Source organism: Drosophila biarmipes, chromosome 3R (assembly GCF_025231255.1).
Source record: "Drosophila biarmipes strain raj3 chromosome 3R, RU_DBia_V1.1, whole genome shotgun sequence".
NCBI lineage: Eukaryota > Metazoa > Arthropoda > Insecta > Diptera > Drosophilidae > Drosophila > Drosophila biarmipes.
Genome location: NC_066616.1, coordinates 33,511,338 through 33,520,596, shown reverse-complemented (window position 1 = coordinate 33,520,596; position 9,259 = coordinate 33,511,338). Strand labels below are relative to the sequence as shown.

Here is a 9,259-nt window from a genome sequence, read left to right as displayed (position 1 = left end):
GTATCGCTCGATGCGAGTGAGATGATTCGGTTTGGATGATTCAGCTGCTCGTGATTCACACGCCACTGCGTTTTATTTCTCGATTCGCCGCTTTTTGGCGTTGCTTTTCTTTTTCTTGCAGATTCTCTCCTCGCACTCACACACACGCACCCGCTCTCGCAACGAAAGAGAGACGCAGGCAGCACAGCCGAGAGCACGAATTGGTTTCTTGTCCTTCCTTCCACTTCCTTCGCCCAGCACTGCGAATCCCACTTGTGGTCTGCGCTTTTACGGCCGAAACGACGCAAATCGCTCTGTAGCTCTTAAACTTCCAGTCTCAGTCTCCCACGCACAGCTCTGAACACTTTCCGACTTTCCGAGTCTTGCCAGTTCGATCAGTTCGGTGCAGATTGCAGTTACTTTTGAACACTTTTGAATAGTTTGCGACCGCCTTCAGACAACAACCACCCAGACGAAAAGAGAGAATTAGTATGGCCGTGCGCGGCAAGACGGAAAATCAGTGGGGACGGAGAACTCGTAAACATCGCAACGTAGTCTCGCCAAAACGTAGGGGTAACGTAAGTGTCGGGCAAGAGGGAGACAAAAGATTGCGAAAAGAGGTAATAAGTATGACCAGTCAGAAATGGAGCAACACCGTTACGCAGTTTCAGCAAACGTAAGGGCCAAGTAAGAGTCCGTAAAAGAGGGAGACAAAAAGATAACGAGAAAATAGAACTGTAGGACCAGTCCACGGAAAATGTTTAGACCGGCCCGCTAGTGACCGGAAAAATATTTCTTAGTATATCTACGCGTAAACATAAACGTAAGTCACGTAGTTTCAGCAAACGGGAGGGCCAAGTAAGTCTCAGTAAACGAGACAAGAAATGACAACCTAGACGAAAAAAGAAAATCCGTCGTTCGTTACCACCCAAAAATACCGACTGTATTTCAACGCGAATCTGAGGAGGGTGTCTTGGCTATCTCTGCCAACATATTTCTGTCTCTCTCTTCGAAAAATACGCGTTCCAAATAAAAATACTAGTTGAATATTTTAGTACCAATTTTGATAAAACTATTTTAATAACGAAATGTAATTAAAAATTAGAAATTTAGTTTAAGATTTAAAGCTGCTAAGTATACTATTATAAATAGATAAGTATAAATAGCAAAACAGAAGCCAAACATATACAAAACACAAAAGGGGATACTCAGCCAGAATAAGTCGCAACCAATTTTGGCGCCATTCAGATAAGTTGAGCTGTGCTTTTCCAATTTCCTCTTCCTCCCCACCGAGTCAGTCGAATCACTTGGAGAAAAAATGTTTAAAAATTTAAATGTAATAAAAATCAATGAAATACTGTTCAAATAGCAGGCACATACGGTGCTTTTTTTTATTTATTATTGTATATTTTTTGATCATTTATAATAACAGCATGTATTTACTAATTATTTCCTCTTTGATAATAATAATTTAAAAAATATATTTTCTCTTCCATACAATTTTTTTTATTATATATTACTACAATAAGTATTACTAGTTACTAATTTTTGGTTTATTATTTTTGTTACATATTTTTTAAAATTTAGGAATTGGTCATTATTTGTTAGTTGTTTTTTAATTATAATAAACTAAGTATTCATAATTTGTATTTTTAGCAGAATGCAGGAATTCTTAGTGAGCGTTGGCGGCCATATTTATTTTCGCGTTCTTCTACTCGCTTGGTGACCAGACCTGCATGTGCGATGCTCGTCACGGACGATAATTGTACACAGAAGGTATAAAAATTGGCGAGCTTTTTGTAAAACTTGTTTGTGGTAGTAATATGTACATTTATCTAATTTATTACTTATATTTCTTCTCAGGTGAACGAACCACAAGAGGAGTAGTGACCAACAAGTATCAACATTAAATTTAGATGAATGGACTAACATTAAATGCGCATGTTTACTTAAGTGAAAAAAAAAACAAAAAACTTCGACAACAATAAATCAATGCCAAAATATATTATATTCAAACTATGAGAATAAGACCCAAAAGAAAAACCAAAGTGTATACTTATATAAAGCCAATTCATAAATCCACAAACAAAAACATGTTCGTATACGTTTGGCCGGTACCACCGGTCTCACATGCATACACATACACACCGCAGTTTCCTTTAAATGAAAAGTTGTATGTTTTTCAGTGTCGGCAATAAAACGGGTAAAAACAATCTTTTAAATATTAAATTTAAAAAAAGAGGAAAAATATTAGAGTGTCAAGTATTAAATGGCCATCGATTCGGACAATGGTCATCAAGAAAATAAATCGGGCACTCAAGAAATCTTTTATGCCTCAGACATAAATTAAAGAGTCAAGATTTAAAATTCAATCGATTCGTAATTTGATAACAAACATAAATACATTGTGATTGTTGGGCTTCGCTGCCAAAAAGCTGGCCTTTTTGTGCAGCTAATAAGCCAGGGTAAACGCTCTACAGCAATTTCGGAAAGATCCAAACGAATCTCAAATTTGGCAATTTTTTTCAAATTTATAATTTTGTTGTCACAATTTTTTTGGCAAAAATTCGACAAAAAATTAAGTGTCTAGATTTAAATTCGAATTCATTGGAAATTTAAATACGAACCCAACTCGGTATGTAACTCTACATTTGGACAATTTGTGGTTTCTTTTGCACAATAAAGGAACTTTTTACTGACAACTGACCTCAAGAAATTATTTATTATTACATAAAACGTATTTTTTCTTTGAATCAAAAAATCGTTTAATCTGTTTTCATCTGTACAATTCCTCTTCTTTTTCGTGTTCATTTTTTGGCAGGCCGTTATTAGGCTGCTTTACATATGTACATATTTAAATGCGCAGTACATAACGGGAAGTAACGTGTTTTTCCTCCCCTCTCTCTTGCTCTTTTAATATTGATTTCTCTTTCTTTGTGTTCACTCTCTGTCTCTAAATTCTTCTGTCCCGCATCTTCGATTGAGTGGTGCTCATTAGGAGCGGTGTGGTTCAATGGAGGCGGACGTCGCGGACGCAATGTTCTTTAGAAAAAATGTAAGTTGGATAATTCTTGTTTATATGTGCCATAGCATGCCTATTTTATTTATTGTAACTGTATGTAAAAGAAAATGTTATACGTGCCTCTATCTAATGTCTTGCACCTATTTTTTCACAGGTAAACGACTCGAAAAATGTTTCTTAATAAATAAATACCTACATGTACATAAGTGGACAAAATTGTTAAAAGTACATGTTTTTTTTTTCAGTGAAATAAACAAAAGCATCAATAACGAATGAAAATGTTGTTATTTAATAAACAAATAAATACATACTCAAACATAAGACGACAAAAGTGTTCAAAGTGCAGTTTTTTTTAAGTAAAAAAAAGAACATAAACAAAGAATGGGACAATATGTTGTTCTATAATAAATAAATACGTATATATCCACATATACATACATAAGTGGACAAAATTAGTTAAAAGTGCATGTTTTTTTAAGTGAATGGAACAAAAGCAGCAAGAACGGGTGAAAAAGTTGTTCTTTAAATTTAACACACATTTACAATATATTCAAACTACGCTAAAAATACCCAACAGAAAAAAACATAGAAAGGTAAATAACATATACGTATATACAAAACAAATTAAAAACAAATTCGTAAGTCCACAAACACATACATATTCATGTAGTTGTGGCCGGTACCACCGGTCATGGAAACATATACAAAGATATTTATATACCCACAAAAAAGACTAGAAACTTACCGCGAATTCCTTTATTATCAGTTTTCTGGTTTTCAGTGTTTTGAAACAGTATTTTTCAAATAAAAAACAATAAAAGAGTTAAAAAATTTGTCGATTGGCTTAAACATATTAATTTAAATAAAGGAGTCATCAAAATGACCTCAACTTTGGCAATTTTTTATATGTCAATATATAATATTAATATTTTTTGGTCAACATTTTTTTTTGTACAAGAAACGAATTTTATTTACTGAAAATAGCAGCAAGATGTTATGGGATGTATCTGGGAAAGATCCAATAGAAAATCAACTTCGGCAATTTTTACATATTTTATAATATTGTTGTCATAATTTTTTGACTCTTTGTGCAGCCGTTAACCCAAGCGATCTACAGCAATTTTGGAAAGATCCAAACGTATCTCATCTTCGGCCATTTTTTCATATTATATAATTTTTTATTGTCACAATTTTTGGCAGAAAATTGACAAAAAATTAAGTGTCCAGATTTAAATGCGAATTGATTGACAATTTAAAAAACGAACCCAACGCTCTATTTTAGCCTACATATGGACAATTTGTGGCTTTGTTTTGTACAAAAAACTATTTTTTCACCAAAAATTAGCATGAAGAATTCATTGCGAAAACAGTAATTTTTCACTGCGGTTTTTGCTCGCAATTCTGCTGAATTCGGGGTTTCCCTACCAAAACGCTGAGGAGTCCACATTTCAATGCAAAATAATTGGGAATTAAAATAAGAACCCAATTTGTGGCTTTGTTTTGCACAATAAACAAATTTTTTAAAACTGAAAATTTACATCAAGAAATTATTTATTAAAAATTATTAATTAATTAATACGTATTATTCTTCAAAAATTGGAATTAAAAAATCGTTTAATCTGTTTTCATCTGTACAATTCCTTTTCTTTTTCGTGTTCATTCTTTTGGCAGACCGTTATTAGGCTGCTTTACATATGTACATATTTAAATGCGCAGTACATAACGGGAATGTAACGTGTTTTTCCTACACCCTCTCTTTCGGCCATTACCCCATCACTCTCAGCAGCTCTCCGACCCCTCCCTCCACTCATCCTCTCGGAGGGGTGTCAAATGACTTACAAAAAAAAAAATTGTTAATTTGAATAAAATTAAAATGTAATAAAAATAAAAGAAATACTGTTAAAATACCATGCATCTATTAGGCATTTTCTTTTTATTCATAGTTATTTATTTTTTGATAATTTATAATAATAATATGCATTTACTAATTATTTCCTATATAAATAATAATAAATTATTTCCTCTTTAATATTAACAATAATCATTATAAGTTAATTTGCTCCTTCAATACAGTAATTTTTTTTCCAATTTTTTTATATTTTTGTTACATATTATTCACAACCAATGAATTATTCATTATTTATTAGTTGTTTTCCAATTATAATAATCTAAGCATTCATACTACGCATTTTTGGCTCAGTGCAGCAATTCTGAGAGAGCGTTGGCGGCCATCCTTTCTTTCGCCACAAATTGGGTTCTTATTTTAATTCCCAATTATTTTGCATTGAAATGTGGACTCCTCAGCGTTTTGGTAGGGAAACCCGAATTCAGCAGAATTGCGAGCAAAAACCGCAGTGAAAAATTACTGTTTTCGCAATGAATTCTTCATGCTAATTTTTGGTGAAAAAATAGTTTTTTGTACAAAACAAAGCCACAAATTGTCCATATGTAGGCTAAAATAGAGCGTTGGGTTCGTTTTTAAATTGTCAATCAATTCGCATTTAAATCTGGACACTTAATTTTTTGTCAATTTTCTGCCAAAAATTGTGACAATAAAAAATTATATAATATGAAAAAATGGCCGAAGATGAGATACGTTTGGATCTTTCCAAAATTGCTGTAGATCGCTTGGGTTAACGGCTGCACAAAGAGTCAAAAAATTATGACAACAATATTATAAAATATGTAAAAATTGCCGAAGTTGATTTTCTATTGGATCTTTCCCAGATACATCCCATAACATCTTGCTGCTATTTTCAGTAAATAAAATTCGTTTCTTGTACAAAAAAAATGTTGACCAAAAAATATTAATATTATATATTGACATATAAAAAATTGCCAAAGTTGAGGTCATTTTGATGACTCCTTTATTTAAATTAATATGTTTAAGCCAATCGACAAATTTTTTAACTCTTTTATTGTTTTTTATTTGAAAAATACTGTTTCAAAACACTGAAAACCAGAAAACTGATAATAAAGGAATTCGCGGTAAGTTTCTAGTCTTTTTTGTGGGTATATAAATATCTTTGTATATGTTTCCATGACCGGTGGTACCGGCCACAACTACATGAATATGTATGTGTTTGTGGACTTACGAATTTGTTTTTAATTTGTTTTGTATATACGTATATGTTATTTACCTTTCTATGTTTTTTCTGTTGGGTATTTTTAGCGTAGTTTGAATATATTGTAAATGTGTGTTAAATTTAAAGAACAACTTTTTCACCCGTTCTTGCTGCTTTTGTTCCATTCACTTAAAAAAACATGCACTTTTAACTAATTTTGTCCACTTATGTATGTATATGTGGATATATACGTATTTATTTATTATAGAACAACATATTGTCCCATTCTTTGTTTATGTTCTTTTTTTACTTAAAAAAAACTGCACTTTGAACACTTTTGTCGTCTTATGTTTGAGTATGTATTTATTTGTTTATTAAATAACAACATTTTCATTCGTTATTGATGCTTTTGTTTATTTCACTGAAAAAAAAACATGTACTTTTAACAATTTTGTCCACTTATGTACATGTAGGTATTTATTTATTAAGAAACATTTTTCGAGTCGTTTACCTGTGAAAAAATAGGTGCAAGACATTAGATAGAGGCACGTATAACATTTTCTTTTACATACAGTTACAATAAATAAAATAGGCATGCTATGGCACATATAAACAAGAATTATCCAACTTACATTTTTCTAAAGAACATTGCGTCCGCGACGTCCGCCTCCATTGAACACACCGCTCCTAATGAGCACCACTCAATCGAAGATGCGGGACAGAAGAATTTAGAGACAGAGAGTGAACACAAAGAAAGAGAAATCAATATTAAAAGAGCAAGAGAGAGGGGAGGAAAAACACGTTACTTCCCGTTATGTACTGCGCATTTAAATATGTACATATGTAAAGCAGCCTAATAACGGCCTGCCAAAAAATGAACACGAAAAAGAAGAGGAATTGTACAGATGAAAACAGATTAAACGATTTTTTGATTCAAAGAAAAATACGTTTTATGTAATAATAAATAATTTCTTGAGGTCAGTTGTCAGTAAAAAGTTCCTTTATTGTGCAAAAGAAACCACAAATTGTCCAAATGTAGAGTTACATACCGAGTTGGGTTCGTATTTAAATTTCCAATGAATTCGAATTTAAATCTAGACACTTAATTTTTTGTCGAATTTTTGCCAAAAAATTGTGACAACAAAATTATAAATTTGAAAAAATTGCCAAATTTGAGATTCGTTTGGATCTTTCCGAAATTGCTGTAGAGCGTTACCCTGGCTTATTAGCTGCACAAAAAGGCCAGCTTTTTGGCAGCGAAGCCCAACAATCACAATGTATTTATGTTTGTTATCAAATTACGAATCGATTGAATTTTAAATCTTGACTCTTTAATTTATGTCTGAGGCATAAAAGATTTCTTGAGTGCCCGATTTATTTTCTTGATGACCATTGTCCGAATCGATGGCCATTTAATACTTGACACTCTAATATTTTTCCTCTTTTTTTAAATTTAATATTTAAAAGATTGTTTTTACCCGTTTTATTGCCGACACTGAAAAACATACAACTTTTCATTTAAAGGAAACTGCGGTGTGTATGTGTATGCATGTGAGACCGGTGGTACCGGCCAAACGTATACGAACATGTTTTTGTTTGTGGATTTATGAATTGGCTTTATATAAGTATACACTTTGGTTTTTCTTTTGGGTCTTATTCTCATAGTTTGAATATAATATATTTTGGCATTGATTTATTGTTGTCGAAGTTTTTTGTTTTTTTTTTCACTTAAGTAAACATGCGCATTTAATGTTAGTCCATTCATCTAAATTTAATGTTGATACTTGTTGGTCACTACTCCTCTTGTGGTTCGTTCACCTGAGAAGAAATATAAGTAATAAATTAGATAAATGTACATATTACTACCACAAACAAGTTTTACAAAAAGCTCGCCAATTTTTATACCTTCTGTGTACAATTATCGTCCGTGACGAGCATCGCACATGCAGGTCTGGTCACCAAGCGAGTAGAAGAACGCGAAAATAAATATGGCCGCCAACGCTCACTAAGAATTCCTGCATTCTGCTAAAAATACAAATTATGAATACTTAGTTTATTATAATTAAAAAACAACTAACAAATAATGACCAATTCCTAAATTTTAAAAAATATGTAACAAAAATAATAAACCAAAAATTAGTAACTAGTAATACTTATTGTAGTAATATATAATAAAAAAAATTGTATGGAAGAGAAAATATATTTTTTAAATTATTATTATCAAAGAGGAAATAATTAGTAAATACATGCTGTTATTATAAATGATCAAAAAATATACAATAATAAATAAAAAAAAGCACCGTATGTGCCTGCTATTTGAACAGTATTTCATTGATTTTTATTACATTTAAATTTTTAAACATTTTTTCTCCAAGTGATTCGACTGACTCGGTGGGGAGGAAGAGGAAATTGGAAAAGCACAGCTCAACTTATCTGAATGGCGCCAAAATTGGTTGCGACTTATTCTGGCTGAGTATCCCCTTTTGTGTTTTGTATATGTTTGGCTTCTGTTTTGCTATTTATACTTATCTATTTATAATAGTATACTTAGCAGCTTTAAATCTTAAACTAAATTTCTAATTTTTAATTACATTTCGTTATTAAAATAGTTTTATCAAAATTGGTACTAAAATATTCAACTAGTATTTTTATTTGGAACGCGTATTTTTCGAAGAGAGAGACAGAAATATGTTGGCAGAGATAGCCAAGACACCCTCCTCAGATTCGCGTTGAAATACAGTCGGTATTTTTGGTGGTAACGAACGACGGATTTTCTTTTTTCGTCTAGGTTGTCATTTCTTGTCTCGTTTACTGAGACTTACTTGGCCCTCCCGTTTGCTGAAACTACGTGACTTACGTTTATGTTTACGCGTAGATATACTAAGAAATATTTTTCCGGTCACTAGCGGGCCGGTCTAAACATTTTCCGTGGACTGGTCCTACAGTTCTATTTTCTCGTTATCTTTTGTCTCCCTCTTTTACGGACTCTTACTTGGCCCTTACGTTTGCTGAAACTGCGTAACGGTGTTGCTCCATTTCTGACTGGTCATACTTATTACCTCTTTTCGCAATCTTTTGTCTCCCTCTTGCCCGACACTTACGTTACCCTACGTTTTGGCGAGACTACGTTGCGATGTTTACGAGTTCTCCGTCCCCACTGATTTTCCGTCTTGCCGCGCACGGCCATACTAAT

General features: G+C 32.5%; 2 long non-coding RNA genes across 2 annotated transcripts; one reads left to right on the top strand and one right to left on the bottom strand.

The window, feature by feature from the left end:
• The first annotated feature begins 1,638 nt into the window (after nucleotides 1-1,638).
• LOC127011558 (uncharacterized) lies at nucleotides 1,639-1,982 on the top strand. Its single transcript, XR_007764614.1, has 2 exons — nucleotides 1,639-1,755; nucleotides 1,843-1,982. It is a non-coding gene; the product is annotated as an uncharacterized LOC127011558 (long non-coding RNA).
• A 5,762-nt stretch (nucleotides 1,983-7,744) lies between these two features.
• On the bottom strand, nucleotides 7,745-9,240 carry LOC122819125 (uncharacterized). Its single transcript, XR_006368551.2, has 3 exons — nucleotides 9,168-9,240; nucleotides 7,972-8,088; nucleotides 7,745-7,884 (listed from the first exon to the last, which is right to left on the bottom strand). It is a non-coding gene; the product is annotated as an uncharacterized LOC122819125 (long non-coding RNA).
• Between the last annotated feature and the right edge of the window lie 19 nt (nucleotides 9,241-9,259).